Below are 18,538 nucleotides of genomic sequence, written 5' to 3'. Positions count from 1 at the left end.
CAGGATAGTGAGTGGCTTGGTGATATCCCCGTGCTTCTGATGCCCTTCTGGAGTGGATGTGGGATTAGACGGTTCTGCCTAAGGATTCTTCGTAAGTTCCTGCAGTGCGACGGTACATACTGCTGCTACTGTGCACCAGTGACAAAGGGAGTGAATGTAGCTGAATGAGGTGCAAATCAAGGGGGCTAGTTTGTCCTGGATGGTGTCAAGCTTCCTGCACTTATCCAGACAAGGAGAGAGCATTCCATCACAATCCTAACTTGTGCCTTGTAGATGGGAGTGACTGCCCATGACTTCAAGGCAACATTTGACGGAGTATGGCATCAAGGAGCCCTAGCTAAACGAGTCGATGGGAATCAGGCAGAAAATTCTCTGCTGGTTAGTCATACCTAGCACAAAGGAAGATGATTGTGGTGGTTGGAGGGCAATCATCTCAGCTGCAGGATATCACAGCAGGAGTTCCTCAGGGCCGTGTCCTAGGCCCAACCATCTTCAGCTGCTTCATCAATGACCTCCCTTCCATCATAAGGTCAGAAGTAGGGATGTTTGCGAATGACTGCACAATGTTCAGCATCATTCGCGACTCAGATAATGTCAGTCCATGCCCAAAAATGCATTTGGGCAATATCCAGGCTTGGGCTGACAAGTGGCAAGTTACATTTGCACCACACAAGTGCCAGGCAATGACCATCTCCGCCAAGAGGCAATCTAACCACCGTCCCTTGACATTCAATGACAATAAGGGCAGCACGGTAGCATGGTGGTTAGCATAAATGCTTCACAGCTCCAGGGTCCCAGGTTCGGTTCCCGGCTGGGTCACTGTCTGTGCGGAGTCTGCACGTCCTCCCCGTGCGTGCGTGGGTTTCCTCCGGGTGCTCCGGTTTCCTCCCACAGTCCAAAGATGTGCGGGTTAGGTGGATTGGCCATGCTAAATTGCCCATAGTGTCCTAAAAAGTAAGGTTAAGGGGGGGGGGGGGGGGGGGTTGTTGGGTTACGGGTATAGGGTGGATACGTGGGTTTGAGTAGGGTGATCATTGCTCGGCACAACATCGAGGGCTGAAGGGCCTGTTCTGTGCTGTACTGTTCTATGTTCTATACCATCACTTAATGACATTAACATCCAGGGGGTTACCATTGATCATAAACTGAACTGGACTAGCCATATTAATACTGTGGCTACCAAGGCAGGTCAAATGCGAGGAATCCTATGGCGAGTAACTCACTACTTGACCCCCAAAGCATGTCCACCATCTACAAGACCCAAGTCAGGAGTGTAATGGAATACTCTCCACTTGCCTGGATGAGTGCAGCTCCAACAACACTCAAGAAACTCGACACCACCCAGGACGTAGATCCCTGCTTGACTGCTCCCCCTTCCACAAACATTCAAACCCTCCACAACCGACGAACAATGGCAGTCCTGTATACTATCTACCAGAGGCACTGCAGTAACTCACCAAGCTTCCTTAGACAATACTTTCAAACCCACAATCACTACCATCTAGAGAAAGCCTGAGCAGCAGATACCTGGGAACTCTACCACCTGGAGGTTCCCCTGCAAGTCACTCACCACCCTGACTTGGAAATATATCGCCGCTTCTTCACTGTCGCAAAACGTTGGAACTCCCTCCCTAAAAGCACAGTTGGTGTACCTTCATCTCAAGGACTGCAGAGGATCAAGAAGGCAACTCTCCACCACCTTTTTAAAAATATTTTTATTCAGATATTTGAAATTTTTTATAATAATAACAAGGACATAAACATGATATAATAAACATTACCACCCCCAACCCAATCTTCACACACCCCAACCATGAAACAACAATCCGGCCCTCCCCCACCCCCTTGGAATACTGCTTCTGCTGACATTTTAATTTTCCCTAAGAAAGTCGACGAACGCTTGCCACCTTCGGGTGAAACCGACTATTAATCCTCTTAAGGTGAACTTTATTTTCTCTAGACTGAGAAACCCAGCCATGTCACTAACCCAGGTCTCTACACTCGGGGGCTTCGTGTCCCTCCACATTGACAACATCCGTCTCTGGGCTACCAGTGAAGCAAAGGCCAAGACGTCGGCCTCTTTCGCCCTCTGAACTCCCGGCACTTCCGACACCCCAAAGATCGCTACCTCCGTACTTAGCACCACCTGTGTTTTTAGCACCGTGGACATTGCCTTAGCAAAACCCTGCCAAAATCCTCCAAGCTTCGGGCATGCCCAAAACATGTGGACATGATTTGCTGGGCTTCCCGCGCACCTCGCGCACCTGTCCTCTACCCCGAAAAAACTGCTCATCCTAGCAGCTGTCCTGTGTGCCCGGTGGACTACCTTAAATTGTATAAGGCTAAGCCTGGCACATGATGAGGAGGTATTAATCCTACTTAGGGCATTCGCCCATAGACCCGCCTCTATCTCTCCTCCTAGCTCGTCCTCCCACTTGCCCTTAAGCTCCTCCACCGGAGTTTCCTCCTCCTCCGAAAGCTCCTGGTAAATATCCGATACCTTCCCCTCTCCCACCCAGGTACCGGAGACGACTCTATCCTGTATCCCCCGAGGCGGCCGCAGCGGAAAGGCCGGCACCTGTTTTCTCAGGAAGTCTCGCACCTGCAAATACCTAAAACCATTCCTTGCTGGCAATTCAAATTTATTTTCAAAGGCTTTCAAGCTGGGAAAACTCCCATCGATAAATAGATCCCCCCATCCTTCTAATTCCTTCCCTTTGCCAGCTCCGGAACCCACCACCCAGCCTACCCGGTACAAACCTATTATTATTACAAATCGGGGTCCAAACCGATGCTCCCTCCAATCTCTTATATCTCCTCCATTACCCCAGATTCTCAGAGCCGCCACCACCATCGGACTTGTGGAGTATCGGGCCGGCGAGAATGGAAGAGGTGCCGTTATCAGTGCTCCCAAACTGGTGTCTTTACATGACGCCGCCTCCATCCGCTCCTATGCCGACCCCTCCCCCATTACCCACTTCCTAATCATGGATATATTAGCCGCCCAGTAGTAATTGCAGAAGTTCGGCAGCGCCAACCCACCCTCCCCCTGACTGCGCTCCAGCAACACTTTCTTCACTCGCGGAGTTTTACCCGCCCACAAAAAGCCCAAAATAACCTTATTCACCCGCTTGAAAAAGGCCCTCGGGATGAAGATGGGGAGGCACTGAAAGACAAATAGAAATCTGGGGAGGACCGTCATTTTCACGGTCTGTACCCTCCCCGCCAGTGATAGCGGGAGCATGTCCCATCTCTTGAGTCCCCTTCCATTTGCTCTACCAACCAGGATAGGTTTAACTTGTGCAGTGCCTCCCATCCCCGGGCCACCTGGATTCCCAGATACCGAAAGCTCTTTCCTGCCATTCTAAGCGGAAGTTCTCCCAGTCTCTTCTCCTGTCCTCTTACCTGGATCGTGAACATCTCACTTTTCCCCATGTTCAACTTTTACCCTGAAAAATTGCCAAATTCCCCCAAGATTCGCATTCCTTCCCCCATCCCCTCCAACTGGTCTGAAATTTACAAGAGCAGGTCACCTGCGTAAAGCGAGGCCTGGTGCTCCACCAAAACCAGCCCTTTCCAGTTCCTAGAGGCTCTTAACGCCATGGCCAATGGCTCTATGGCCAGATCAAACAGTAATGGGGAGAGGGGGCACCCTTGCCTCATCCCTCTGTGTAGTTTAAAATATGCCGATCTCAGCCTGTTCGTATGCACACTCGCTACTGGTGCCTGATAGGGTAACCGCACACAATAAAGCCCTCACCAAACCTTCCCTGCGCCTCCCACAGGTAATTCCACTCCAGCCGATCAAAAGTCTTCTCCGCATCCATCGCTACCACCACCTCCACCTCCTCTCCTTCTGAGGGCATCACAATAACATTCAAAAGCTTTCAAATATTGGCCTTGAGTTGCCTGCCCTTTACATCTCCCGCCTGGTCTTCCCCATCATCCCCAGCGGTTTGGCATCCACATTCAGTAGAGAAATTGCTCTGGATCCTTCTCCCGTTTCCAGATCAATGAAATCAAGGCCTGTGACATTGTTGGGGGGAGGACTCCCTTCTCTCCTGCTTCATTAAATGTCCTCACCAGCAGTGGGCTCAATATCTCTGAAAACATCTTATAGAATTCCACCGGATAGCTGTCAGGCCCCGGGGCCTTGCCCGACTGCATGCCCTCCAGTCCCTGGATTATTTCCTCAATCTCAATTGTGGCTCCCAGCCCTTCCACCAGATCCTCATCTACCCTCGGAAACCTCAACTGATCCAAAAACTGCCTCATCCCCTCCAGCCCAGCTGGGGCTTCCGACTCATATAGTTTATTATAAAAGTACTTAAACACCTCATTCACCCCCACTGGGTCCAGGACAGTATTCCCGCCTCTACTCTTACTTTCCCTATCTGCCTGGCCGCCTCTCTTTTCCTGAGCTGGTGCGCTAACATTCTGCTTGCCTTTTCCCTGTACTCATAAATCGCCTCCCCTTGCCTTCTTCAACCGTTCCACCGCTTTCCCTGTGGTCAACAGTCCAAACTCCACCTCTAACCTCTGCTGCTCCCTCAGTAGCTCTGCGTCGGGGCCTCCGAGTATCTCCTGTTCACCTGGAGTATCTCCTCAACTAACCTATCCCTCTCAGCCCATTCAGCCTTTTTTCTGTGGGCCCGTATCGAGATCAATTCCCCTCTGGGCACTGCCTTCAAAGCTTCCCAAACCGTCGCTGCAGAGATCTCCCCCGTATCATTTGTTTCCAGGTAGTTCTGGATGGGCTTGTTAACCCGCCCACAGATCGCTTTGTCTGCTAGCAACCCCACATTCAGTCTCCACAGCGGGCATTGCCCTCTCTCCACACTAACCCGTAGATCCACCCAATGTGGGGCATGATCTGACACTGTGATTGCCGAGTACTCAGTAACCATCACCCCCGGTATTAGCGCCCTGCTCAGAACATAAAAGTCGATGCGAGAGTATAGCTTGTGGACATGTGAGAAAAAAGGAAACTCCTTCGCCCTTGGCTGTGCAAACCTCCATGGGTCTACTCCCCCCATCTGTTCCATAAATCCCTTCAATTCCTTTGCCATGGCTGGCTTCCTCCCTGTCCTGGATTTTGACCTGTCCAATTCCGGATCAATGACTGTGTTAAAATCTCCCATAATCAGGTTATATGACGCTAAGTCTGGGATTTTACCTAACAGCCACCTCATAAATTCCACATCGTCCCAATTCGGAGCATATATGTTCACGAGTACCACCCACTCCTCCTCCAGCTTCCCACTTACCATTATGTACCTATCCAGCTGGTTGAAGTTTCAGTCGGTGATTACTTTGGGAATAGCGATCACAATTCCGTAAGTTTTAGAATACTCATGGACAAAGACGAGAGTGGTCCTGAAGGAAGAGTCCTAAATTGGAAAAAGGCGAAGTATAACAAAATTCGGCAGGAGCTAGGGAATGTGGATTGGGAGCAGCTGTTTAAGGGTAAATCCACATTTGAAATGTGGGAGTCTTTTAAGGAAAGGTTGATTAGAGCGCAGGACAGACATGTCCCTGTGAAAATGAGGGATAGAAATGGCAAGATTAGGGAACCATGGATGACAGGTGGAATTGTGAGACTAGCTAAGATGAAAAAGGAAGCATACATAAGATCTAGGCGACTTAAAACTGATGAAGCTTTGGAGGAATATCGAGAAAGTAGGACAAATCTCAAACGCGCAATAAAGAGGGCTAAAAGGGGTCATGAAATATCTTTGCCTGACAGGGTTCAGGAAAATCCCAAAGCCTTTTATTCGTATATAAGGAGCAAGAGGGTAACTAGAGAAAGGATTGGCCCACTTAAAGACAAAAGAGGGAATTTATGCGTGGAGTCAGAGGAAATGGGTGAGATTCTTAATGAGTACTTTGCATCGGTATTCACCGAGGAGAGGGACATGACGGATGTTAAGGCTAGGGATGGATGTTTAAATACTCTAGGTCAAGTTGGCGTAAGGAAGGGGGAAAGTTTGGGTATTCTACAAGGCATTAAGTTGGACAAGTCTCCAGGTCCAGATGGGATCTATCCCAGGTTACTGAGGGAAGTGAGGGACGAAATAGCTGGGGCCTTAACAGATATCTTTGCAGCATCCTTGAGCACGGGTGAGGTCCCGGAGGACTGGAGAATTGCTAATGTTGTCCCTTTGTTTAAGAAGGGTAGCAGAGATAATCCAGGGAATTATAAACCTGTGAGATTGACGGCAGTGGTAGTCAAACTGTTGGAGAAGGTACTGAGGGATAGGATCTATTCACATTAGGAAGAAAATAGACTTATCAGTGATATGCAGCATGGTTTTGTGCAGGGAAGGTCATGATAGAAACCTAATAGAATTCTTTGAGAAAGTGACAAAGTTAATTGATGAGGGAAGGGCTGTAGATGTCATATAAATGGACGTTTATATAAGGCGTTTGATAAAGTTTCCCATGGCAGGTTGATGGAAGAAGTGAAGTCGTATGGGGTTCAGGGTGTACTAGCTAGATGGATAAAGAACTGGCTGGGCAACAGGAGACAAAGAGTAGTGGTGGAAGGGAGTGTCTCAAAATGGAGAAGGGTGACTAGTGGTGTTCCACAGGGATCCGTGTTCGGACCACTGTTGTTTGTGATATACATAAAAGATCTGGACCAAGGTATAGGTGGTCTGATTAGCAAGTTTGCAGATGATACTAAGATTGGTGGAGTTGCAGGTAGCAAGGGGGACTGTCAGAGAATACAGCAAAATATAGATAGATTGGCAGATGGAGTTCAATCCAGGCAAATGCAAGGTGATGCATTTTGGAAGATCCAATTCAAGAGCGGACTATACGGTCAATGGAAGGGTCCTGGGAAAATTGATGTCCAGAGAGATCTGGGAGTTCAGGTCCATTATACCCTGAAGGTGGCAATGCAGGTCGATAGAGTGGTCAAGTAGGCATACAGCATGCTTGCCTTCATCGGACAGGGTATTGAGTACAAGAGTCGGCAGGTCATGTTACAGATGTATCGGACTTTGGTTAGGCCACATTTGGAATACTGCGTGCAGTTCTAGTCGCCACATTACCAGAAGGATGTGGATGCTTTAGAGAGGGTGCAGAGGAGGTTCACCGGGATGTTGCCTGGTATGGAGGGTGCTAGCTATGAAGAAAGGTTGAGTAGATTAGGATTGTTTTCGTTGGAAAGATGGAGGTTGAGGGGGGACCTGATTGAGGTCTTCAAAATTATGAGAGGTATGGACAGGGTGGATAGCAACAAGCTTTTTCCAAGAGTGGGGGTGTCAATTTCAAGAGGTCACGATTTCAAGGTGAGCGGGGGAAAGTTTAAGGGAGATGTGCGAGGAAAGTTTTTTATGCAGAGGGTGGTGGGTGCCTGGAACGCTTTGCCAGCGGAGGTGGTAGAGGCAGGCACGATAGCATCATTTAAGATGCATCTGGACAGATATATGAACGGGCGGAACAGAGGGAAGTCGATCCTTGGAAAATAATCGACAGGTTTAGATAAAGGATCTGGATCGGCACAGGCTGGGAGGGCCAAAGGGCCTGTTCCTGTGCTGTAATTTTCTTTGTTCTTTGTACCCCCCCCCCCCCCCCTCCTTGTCTGACACAATTCTTCCTGCCTCGAACGCCACTCGTTTGTTGATCAAGATCACTACCCCCCGTGGTTAGCATTGCTGCCTACGGCACTGAGGACCCGGGTTCGAATCCCGGCTCTGGGTCACTGTCCGTGAGGAGTTTGCACATTCTCCCCGTGTCTGCGTGAGTTTCACCCCCACAACCCAAAGATGTGCAGGATAGGTGGATTGGCCATGCTAAATTGCCCCTTAATTGGAAAAAATAATTGGGTACCCTAAAAAAAATTTTTTAAGATCACTACCCCCCTGGTCTTTGAATCCAGCCCTGAGTGGAATACTTGGCTAACCCACCCATTTCTCAATCTTCTCTGGTTTGTAAGCTTTAGGTCTGTCTCTTGTAGCATTGCCACATCTGCCTTCAGCCCCCTCAAATGCGCAAACACGTGAGTCCACTTGACCGGCCCATTCAACCTTCTAACGTTTCATGTAATCAGCCTGGTCAGGGGGCTTCTAACACCCCCCCCCCCCCCCCCCCCCCCCCCCCCCCCGCCGACTAGCCATCCCACTTTTTAGGCCAGCCTCTGGCTCGCACCCTCTGCCTCCTCGAGCCCCCCCCCCCCCCCCCCCCCCCCCCCCCCCCCCCCCCCCCCTCGGGCATTCGCCATTCCCGACCTCCCATTTGTCCCCTAGTAACAGTTCCTCCCCTGTCAGCAAAGCAGCTCCCCCCCGTCCCCCCCCTCTTAGCAACAACACTAGAAACCCAAATCCCCAAGTCAAGCTCCAGGTTAACACTTGCTCCCCCCCCCCCCCCCCACTGTGCTTCCGTGAGTCAGCTGACCCATGCTGACTTGATAGTGCCCGCCCCTGGCACCAAGCTGTCTGTCTCCCCATTGTTCCCTCCCTCCGCTCACGCCCCCCCACTTGAACAAACATATTAAGAACATCACATTCCCCAGTAACAAACATCAGAAAAAACAGTGAAGAAACAGCCACTTTAGCAAAAAAAACACCCAAAAACATAACCAGCCCCAAAGACCACCCCCCTCTAACCAGCTCCCTGCAAGCCAAAGTTACCTTAAGCCGTCCAAACAGCCCCTTATTGCACATAACACTACTTATACTTATACAGCTCAGCACAACAAATTGCCACCACAGTACTCTCCAAGGCTACAGTGTCTTTTAGTTCGCCTCCAGCCTCTTTAATAAAAGTCCATACTTCGTCTGGTGTTTCGAAGTAGAAGACCTGTTCCTCATCTGTGACCCACAGACGGGCTGGGTACAGCATCCCAAACTTCACCCCCTTCTCAAAGAGGGCTGCTTTTGCCCGATTAAACCGAGCTTGCCTCTTGGCCAAATCCGTGCCCAGGTCCTGATAAATGCGCAGCTCACAATGCTCCCATTTGCTGCTCCGTTCCTTCTTGGCCCACCGCAGAATGTGTTCCTTGTCCAGGAATCGGTGAGAGGGTACCACCATGGCCCTCGGCGGCTCGTTCAATCGGGGCTTCTTTGCAAGGGCTCTGCACGCTCTATCCACTTCCGGGGGCCGAGGGAACGCCTCAGCCCCCATCAACCTATCCAGCATGTCCGTCACATAAGCCCTCACATCCGATCCCTCACTGCCTTCAGGGAGGCCGACAATTCTAAGATTCTGCCTGCTGGACCTGTTCTCCAGGTCCTCCAGCTTCTCCTGCATTCTTTTCTGGCGGTCGTTCATCATCTCCACCTTGGTCTCCAGCACGGTTATGTATTCCTCGTGCTCGGACACTTTTTTCTCCACCTCCTGGATTGCTCTTTCGTGGGTTTCTTGATTCTGCACAACTTGATCAATCGAAGCCTTAATGGGGTCCAGCATTCCCTTCTTCAGCTTGGCGAAGCAATCTTCAAAAAACTTCACCAGCTGCTCCGTCGACCACTGTGCCAGCTCCCCACGGCCCTTGCTCTCCGCCATGCTTTCCCGCGTTGCCGGCTCCACTCGCATCTTCCTTGCAGGACTTTGTCTTCTCACACGGCCACTTCTGGTCCAATTCTCCATACACCAGAGGGGGATTTCTCCTCACTGTCTCACTCTTCACCGATTTATCCCATAAAATCTGGAAAAAAACAGGGGAAAAAGGTCCAAAAGTCCGTCACAGGCGGGAGCTATCAAATGTGCGACCTACTTCTCCAGGGCCGCCATCGGGAGTCCATTCTCCACCACCTCTGAAGGGCAACTAGGGATGGGCAATAAATGCTGGCCTAAGCAGCGACGCCCATATCCCGTAAATTAATTTTTTTAAAAGATATTGTCCAGGTCTCGCTGCATTTGCACATAGACTGCTTCAATGTCTGAGGAGTTGCGAATGGTGCTGAACATTGTGCAATCATCAGGGAACATCTGCATTTCTGACCTTATGATGGAAAGAAGGTCATTGATGAAGCAGCTGAAGATGGTTGGACCTAGGACACTACCCTCAGCAACTCCTACAGTGATGTCCTGAGGTTGAGATGACTGACCTCCAACAATCACAACCATCTTACTTTGTGCTACGTATGACAGCAATCAGCAGAGTTTCCATCCTGATTCCCATTGACTCCAGTTGGTCGAATGAAGCTTTGATGTCAAGGGCAGTCACTCTCGCCTCACCTCTGGAGTCCAACATTTTTGTTCATGATTGACCCAAGGCTGTAATGAGATCAGGAGCTGAGTGGCCATGGCAGAACTGATACCAAATATCAGTGAGCAGGTTATTGCTAAATAATTGCCACTTGATAGCATTGTTAATGACACCTTCCATCACCTTGTTGCTGATCGCGAGTAGACTGATGAAGTGGTGATTGGTCAGGTTGGATCTGCCCTGCTTTCTGTGTACAGGACATACCTGGACAATTTTCCACATTGCTGGGTCAATGCCAGTGTCGTAACTGTACGTAAACAGCTTGGTTAGTACCATGACACGGTCTGGAGAACAAGTCTTAAGTACTATTGCCGAAATATTGTCAGTGTCCAGTGCCTTCAACCATTTCTTCGTATCACATGGAGTGAGTCGCATTCACTGAAAACTGGCATCTGTGATGCTGGGAATCTCAGATGGAGGCCGAGATGGATCATCCGCTTGACACGTAATTAAAGAGTTTAGCAAATGCTTCAGCTTTATCTTTTTCACTTGATGTTCTGGGTTCCCTCATTATTGAGGATGGGGATATTTGTGTCGCGTCCTCCTCCAGTGAGTTTAATTGTCCACCTTCATTCATGGCTGAATGTGGCAGGATTGCAGAATTTCGATCTGATCCATTGGTTGTGGAAACACTCAGCTTTTTCTATTACTTGCTGCTTATGCTGTTTGAGACCCAAGTGTTGTAACTTTACTAGGTTGCCATCTCATTTTTAGGTGCTACTCCTGCACTCTTAATTGAACCAAGTTTGACCCCCTGGCTTGGAGGCAACATTAGCGTGGGGGATATGCCAGGGTGTGTGCTTACAGATTGTGGTTGAATACAATTCTGCTGCTGCTGATGACCCACAGTGCCTCATGGATGCCCACTCTTGAGTTGCTCGATCTGTTTGAAGTCTATCCAATTTTGCATAATAGTAGCACCACACAACACAATGGAGGCATCCGCAAGGATTGTGCCGTGGTCACTTCTATTGGTACTGTCATGGACTAGATGCACCTGCAGCAGGCAGGTTGGTGAGGATGAGGTCCAGTATTTTATTCCCCTCTTGATGGCTCCCTCATCACCTGCCACTGACTCAGTCTAGAAGTTATGCCCTTTAGGACCCGGCCAACTAGTTTAGTAGCGGTGCTCCTGAGCCACTCTTGGTGATCAACATTGCGGACCCCCACCCAGAGTGCATTCGACATCCTTGCACCCTCAGTGCTTCCTCCAAGTGGCGTTGAGAATTGAGCGATACTGATTCTTTAGCCCGAGAGGCTGGGGACAGTACATGGTAATCAGCATGATGTTTACTTGCCCATGTTTGATCTGATGATGTGAGAATTTAACAGGTCCAAAATCGATGTTGAGGACTTCCAGGGCAACTCCCGATTGTGTACAACTGTGGCACCACTTCTGCTGGGTCTGCTTTGCCGGTGGGGCAGAACATACCCTTGGATGGTGATAGTGGTGTCTGGGAAATTGTCTGTAAGGTATGATTCTGTGTGCATGACTACGTCAGGCTGTTGCTTGACTAGTCTGTGAGACAGCTCTCCCAATTTTGACACAAGCCACTGTTAGTAAGGAGGACTTTGCAGGGCCGACAGAGTTGAGTTTATTGCTAAGTCAATGCCGAAGTCAATGCTGTGTTTCTGGATTCATTCCTTGTGGTGGTTTGATACAACTGAGTGGCTTGCTAGGTCATTTCAGAGAGCATTTAAGTGTCAACCACAGTGCTGTTGGTCTGGAATCCCACCTAGACCAAGTAAGGATGGCAGATATCCTTCCTTAAAAAGACATTTATGAATCAGATGGGATTTTACAACAGTCATTCGACTGTTAAATGCAGATTTGTTTTTACAAATTGTTTCTTTTTAAATTTAGAGTACCCAATTCATTTTTTTCCAATTCAGGGGCAATTTAGCGTGGCCAATCCACCCAGCTTGCACATCTTTTGGGTTGTGGCGGAGAAACCCACGCAAACACAGGGAGAATGTGTAGTTTTTACAAATTCTACCCTCCTCGGTGGTGGGATTCTAACACGGGCCCCCAGAACATTACATTGAGCTTCTGGATTTCTAGTCCAGCAACAATATTACTCCACCATAACTTCCCCAAGGGTGGGGTGATCCTGTGAGAGAATGGCGATGAGGGGGATTGGCAGGGGATTGGGTTTTCAGCAGACCCTCCTTTGGGATTAGCCTTTGAACGAGGGACCCCCGGGAGACAGCAGGAAAACACGCCAGGATTTGCTTGATGTGTTCCCTGTATGGTGGGCCTCTAGTGGGAGCAGGATGAGGACCTTAAGTGGGAATTAATTTTCCACTTATGGATATTAATTGGCAATGGAGGAGGAAGACCATCTAGGGGCCTTCCCACTACAAACTTAATTGGGGTGGAGGAGGGCAAGTGGCATAGTCCCCTGGTCCCCAGCTACCACCCTCGAGCCCGACTAAATGCTGCCCCACCACCAAACACACCATTGGGGGCGTCCCACGATAACTCCCCTTGGTGCACATAGGTTGGCTGCCATTCCTACCTGCAAATAACTGTAACTATACAATAATAATCTGTATTATTGTTACAGGCAGGCTTACATTAACACTGCAATGAAGTTACTGTGAAAATCCCCTAGTCACCACACTCCGGCACCTTTTCAGGCACACACAGGGAGAATTCAGAATGTCCAATTCACCTAACAGCACATCGTCCGGGACTTGTGGGAGGAAAACGGAGCACCCGGAGGAAACCCACCCAGACACGGGGGGGGGGAACATGCAGACTCTGCCCAGGCAGTGACCCAAGCCGGGAATCAAACCTGGGACCCTGGTGCTGTGAAGCAACAGTGCTACCCCCGTGCTACCGAACCTCCTGTACTTCAAAATTGTTTAATTGATGATGTAGCACGTAGAGCTGTCCTGAGGACATAGATGATCCTACATAAATTATTGAAGCTCTCTATTCACAGCAATAATAATTTGCACCTCTAATTAGTATCGAGAGGAGAAGTGCACTTCAGGTGATATGGGTATTCCGCTGCCATTTTACCACCGTTTCCTGTAGAGGTAAACAGTTAATGGATAATTCTCCAAGGAACGACCCCTAATCTGAAGCCTCACTAGGGGGGAGCTCACGGTAAAGAATTGACCTTATGGTGTTATTGGTGAGTCTCTCACGAACATTCCCGTTCAGTGAGGCTCTTCACCAATATCCTCACTTCATGGTGTAAAATTACCTCTTTCAGTTTATCAAGTTAAAAATATCTTTAACTAATGATTAAAGGCCAGATTTAAATAACCTTAATAACAATGCTGCGCTAATTTTTGCATGCATTATAGGGAATGAGGCAAAAATGGCCTTGGCTGCTATAAATACTAACGTTGATGCATTTTTCATAAACATAATCAATGCACATTGTGACAAGAACTTTTCGCTGTGAAATTGGACACGAGAATTGCTGGTGTTGGTTTGACAGAATCCCCATGGGGAAATGTTTTTTGTTTAAATATAATTTTTATTGGAATTTTTCCCCATGGGGAAATGTTGATGGTTGGCACACTTCCAGCTACCTGTGACACAGCTTGTGCTTGGTGTGCTTGAACTGACAAGGCTCTATTGTGGATATGCTGTGTGTGCAGCAGTAGGATGCGGAATGGGTGGATCAGCCACCGACCCATCTTCATGATTCATTGGATACACAATCTGCCATTTTGGACTCTGCAGGTCCAATTGTCACCGTTTCCTGTTCACGCAGAGATGACCTTGCAGTCAGTTGGACGAGGCACCCTCCCCCCCACCCCATCACCAGCTACATTTTAAAAGGGCCAGCCATCCAATTTGCTCGTGAAGTCAATTTTTCAATTCATTTTGTCCGATTAAGGGGCAATTAAGCGTGACCAATCCACCTATCCTGCACATCTTTGGGTTGTGGGGGTGAAACCCACGTAAATACGGGGAGAATGCGCAAACTCCACACGGACAGTGACCCAGAGCCGGGATCAAACCTGGGACCTCGGCACCGTGAGGCAGCAGTGCTAACCACTGCACCACCTTGCTGCCCTGTTTGTGAGGTGATTTAGACTTAATTTTTGCTCTTGCAAAGTTTAGAGAAGTGCTGTGGCGTGTTCTTGGAGGAGCTTTGGTAACTTGTTGGATCTTCAAGGCAGTATTGCTGCATCCTGACGGAGGTCAGAGGAATGTTCTACACTGTCAACACAAACTCTCTCGAGTTATAGGGGCTATGTTTGCAGGTTCTCCTGGTTCAAAACATGTCAGAACAATGGAGCGTAGGCCACAGAATGAAGGCAGTGCAAAGGGGAGGTGGAGGATGCTCCTAATAGAAGGTCCCAGCTTCTTCTGCCTCCACACCAGCCAGGAACATTGTGTGAGACACCAATTCACCAAGTTGGTGGTCATGGAATTGTATCGCCTCCTTCAACAGGACCTACAGCCACGCAGCTGGATAAGAACGGTGCTGCCAGTGGTCGCCAAAGTAATCATCACTCTTAACTTTGACACAAGTGGATCCTTCCAGGTAAGAGGTCATAGCAAAGATTTCCAATGGTTATGGGAGACATTGATATCATGTGAATTGCCCTGTAAGGCCCATCTGTAAATGGGAGGTGTACTAGAACCACAAGAGCTACCACTCCATCAATATGCAGTTGGTGAGTGACCATGTGCAGAATCTAATGTCAGTAAATGCCCTCCTGGCAGTAGTCACTAGGCCCTCACCATTAGGCAGTCAGCCATTCCCACCAACTTTGGCCCACCAGCAGAAACTAGAAGCTGGCAGCTTGACAACAAGAGATTCCATCTGTACACCTTGTCTCACCTGCTACCTGACCACACAAGGAGAGTCAGTCTGCCATAGTGAACCTTGTGGAGAAAGCCATTTACATCCTGAAGCAACGGTTCTGCTGCCTGGACCCTCCGGGGGAAAAGTTCTCATCAGAACAGGTGGTCCAGGTCCATGCTGGTCCACTGCATCCTTGATCAGCTCGCTGTTGTGAGGGGGCAGCCCTTACCACCAGGCATCACATAGGCCTCCTCGGGGAAGTGGGGCGGAGGATAAAGGGGAGGAGCAAGAAGAGGTTGGGAGGAAGCATCGGGGACCTTTTCACAGCCCATGAGCAGCTAATAAGTCTCTTGTTCCCCGAAGATCACAGTTCCCACATCACAATTGCCCCACAACTTCCCACCTTTCACCATCTGCGACGAACCATCACAATTTCCGAAAATGAAAGCCACCAACAAAAATAGACATTTTACATCAAATTTGTCCAACATTCCACGCAAACCTGAATGATTCATTCTTGTGCCCCTTAGTGCCTGTCTTATGGGAGTTTTACCTGTCCAGTTGCTCCTATTCAGTGTTACCATAGTGACTGCAGCAAGGCTGGCGGAAGGCTGCTCAATGGGATATCTGTAGCTGACGTCGCATGGAAGCTTCAGATGGCATCAATTTTGCAATGGTTGGCAGAGGTCTGGCTGGCTGAGTTGCACCGAGGGGACTGGCACAGTTGCTGTGCTGGGAGTGTGAATACTGTCATTCTGAGAGAATACAACAGGCTAATTCACTCTGGATCCACTGGCACCTCCTCAGGCTGGTGCTTCAACATTCGTGGTAATCAGTCGGAGGAGAAATTGCTGGACTACCAGGAGAGCCTTTGGAAACTTAGAACATAGAACATACAGTGCAGAAGGAGGCGATTCGGCCCATCGAGTCTGCACCGACCCACCTAAGCACCCACTTCCACCCTATCCCCGTAACCCAATAACCCCTCCTACCCTTTTTTGGTCACTAAGGGCAATTTATCATGGCCAATCCACCTAACCTGCATGTCTTTGGACTGTGGGTGGAAACCGGAGCACCCGGAGGAAACCCACGCAGACACGGGGAGAATGTGCAGACTCCGTACAGACAGTGACACAGCGAGGAATCGAACCTGGGACCCTGGCGCTGTGAGGCCACAGTGCTATCCACTTGTGCTACCATGCTGCCCTTGACCGTGCAGATCTCTGCCATGATGGTGGAGGTTGGGGCAGCACGGTGGCGCAGTGGGTTAGCCCTGCTGCCTCACGGCGCCGAGGTCCCAGGTTCGATCCTGGCTCTGGATCACTGTCCGTGTGGAGTTTGCACATTCTCCCCGTGTCTGCATGGGTTTTACCCCCACAACCTAAAGATGTGCAGGGTAGGTGGATTGGCCATGCTAAATTGCCCCTAATTGGAAAAAATTAATTGGGTACTCTAAATTTATTTATTTTTTTAAATGATGGTGGAGGTCTGAGCTGGCATGGCAAGAAACATGGGTCTGGACCTCGGTCTGAGCTTCCACTGCAGCACTGAAACCTCGGTGACTTCCACTTGTGCTTCGATGGGAGCTGATGCTATCAGACACTGCATCTAGGTGGGTTCCTCAATTGCTGCCCTGGAGCAGGCCACCAGTTCTACACCAGAAAGGATGATCTCCAAGCTCAAGGACAGCATATAATGAGCTTTATTGAAATTGAAACTCCCGAGGAGCTTCACATGAGTACTTTACAACAAGGTCTATCACTGAGCCTCATAAGGAGACATTGGATCAGATGTCCAAAGTTTGGTCAAAGAGGTAGATTTTAAGAAGGAGTAAAGTGTGGTTGAGAAGGGGAGTGACTATTGTTGGTATTTTATTATGGTTCGATGTTGTTGTATAAATACAAAATTTTTCAATAAAAATTATTTTTAAAAAAAGAGAAGGGTAGTGATTATTCCAGAGCTTGGGGCCTAGGCATCCGAAGGCACAGCCACCAACAATGGAGCAATTATAAATGGGAATGCACAAGAGATCAGAATTAGAAGAGCACAAATATTTTGTGGGGTTAGAGGCGATTACAGAGATAGAGAGGGGCAAGGCCATGGAGAGATTTGATAACATGGTATCAAATTATAAAATTAAGGTGACGCTTGACCGAGAGACATGGTAGCTTCAGGAGAACAGGGTTGATAGGGGAATGGGACTTATTGCAAGTTAAGACACACGCAGCAGGGTTTTGGATGAGCTCCAAGTTTATAGAGGGCAGAATGTGGGAGACCAGCCAGGAGACGATTGGAATAGCCGCATCGAGAGATATGGAAAATAAGGATGGGGAGGGTGTCAGTAGCAGCAGAGCTGAGACTGGGACAAAGCCAAGCGGTGTTACAGAGGTGGAAATAGGTGGTCTTAGGGATAGCACAAATGTAAAGTCAGAAGCTTATCTCGAGATTAAATGTGAAAACTGGGGTGGAATCCCCTCCCTCTGTTTAGTCAGCAACTCTTGGCGTGCAGCATTACCGTCCCACAGGATCTTTGATCCCAGGGAAAGACCCACCACTGGCCTGTTAAATTCTCGAAAAGAGACAATGCAAGGATATTGCTTCCTCTCCAGCTGGTGCCCAAAACCACATCACTGCCACAAAACGTCATCATAAAATTGCAAATAGACTGGCTTAATCTCGTGCTGTTTTTAGGGAGGGGAAAGGATTCTATAGTTAGGGAATGGGTTTAGGAGCAGGGACTGAAGACAATGGACTAGATTTTATGCAGATAATCACGGTGGGAACCATGGTGGCCATTTTACTTAATTATGGATAAGGACACATCACACTTCCAGGGCAAGGAGTTAATTCCTGATTCATTTGGGTAACAGTGACACGGGATTCCCAGAGGTTGGTGGCAGGATGTTAATTAGGTTCATTAATCAGCCAATTGACATCCAATAATCCTGAGCCCATTACAATTTATTGGTGACTGAGGGATTAAATTGAGGCAACATGGCTGCCCCCGCACCTTCAGAAGTCTGTCCAGTAAAATTTGTCAGGTTTGCCAGTGGCCTGTTAGGGAGGGTCTCTCCCAATCGGCTACTCTGTGCCCAATTGCAGGATCCAGCATCAGGCCACTAAAATGCACCCACGTGCTTGTCTCCAGACTCCCTCCCCTTCCCACAATCCCCACCCAGCAATCCCCCTCCTGCTTTCACTCGCCTATGGCCTAGGCGTCGCTTCACAATCCTGGGCCTTGGGTGGGTACAGTGCCGCTAGTCGCCACGGTTCCTGATTGGCCAGCAGCTCTTGGCAGGTGGGACCTCTGCTGCTCGGGACTTCAATCACGGGGAAGGGGAGACAGAATGTTCGAAGGGCACTTGATTCCACCTAGTCTCCCCTGCAAAATGGACCGGGATTCCCCGCTGCTTCTCTGACCACTGGCCAAGACCGCCGTTGGCCTAACAAAATCCTAGCCAATATCTTCAGTTTTCCCAATATTTGATTGGAGAAAATTTCTGTTCATATGGTGCTGGATATCGGGTTAACAGTCTGAAAATTA

This window comes from Scyliorhinus canicula, chromosome 5 (assembly GCF_902713615.1).
Source record: "Scyliorhinus canicula chromosome 5, sScyCan1.1, whole genome shotgun sequence".
Lineage (NCBI taxonomy): Eukaryota > Metazoa > Chordata > Chondrichthyes > Carcharhiniformes > Scyliorhinidae > Scyliorhinus > Scyliorhinus canicula.
This window is presented reverse-complemented; position numbering follows the sequence as displayed.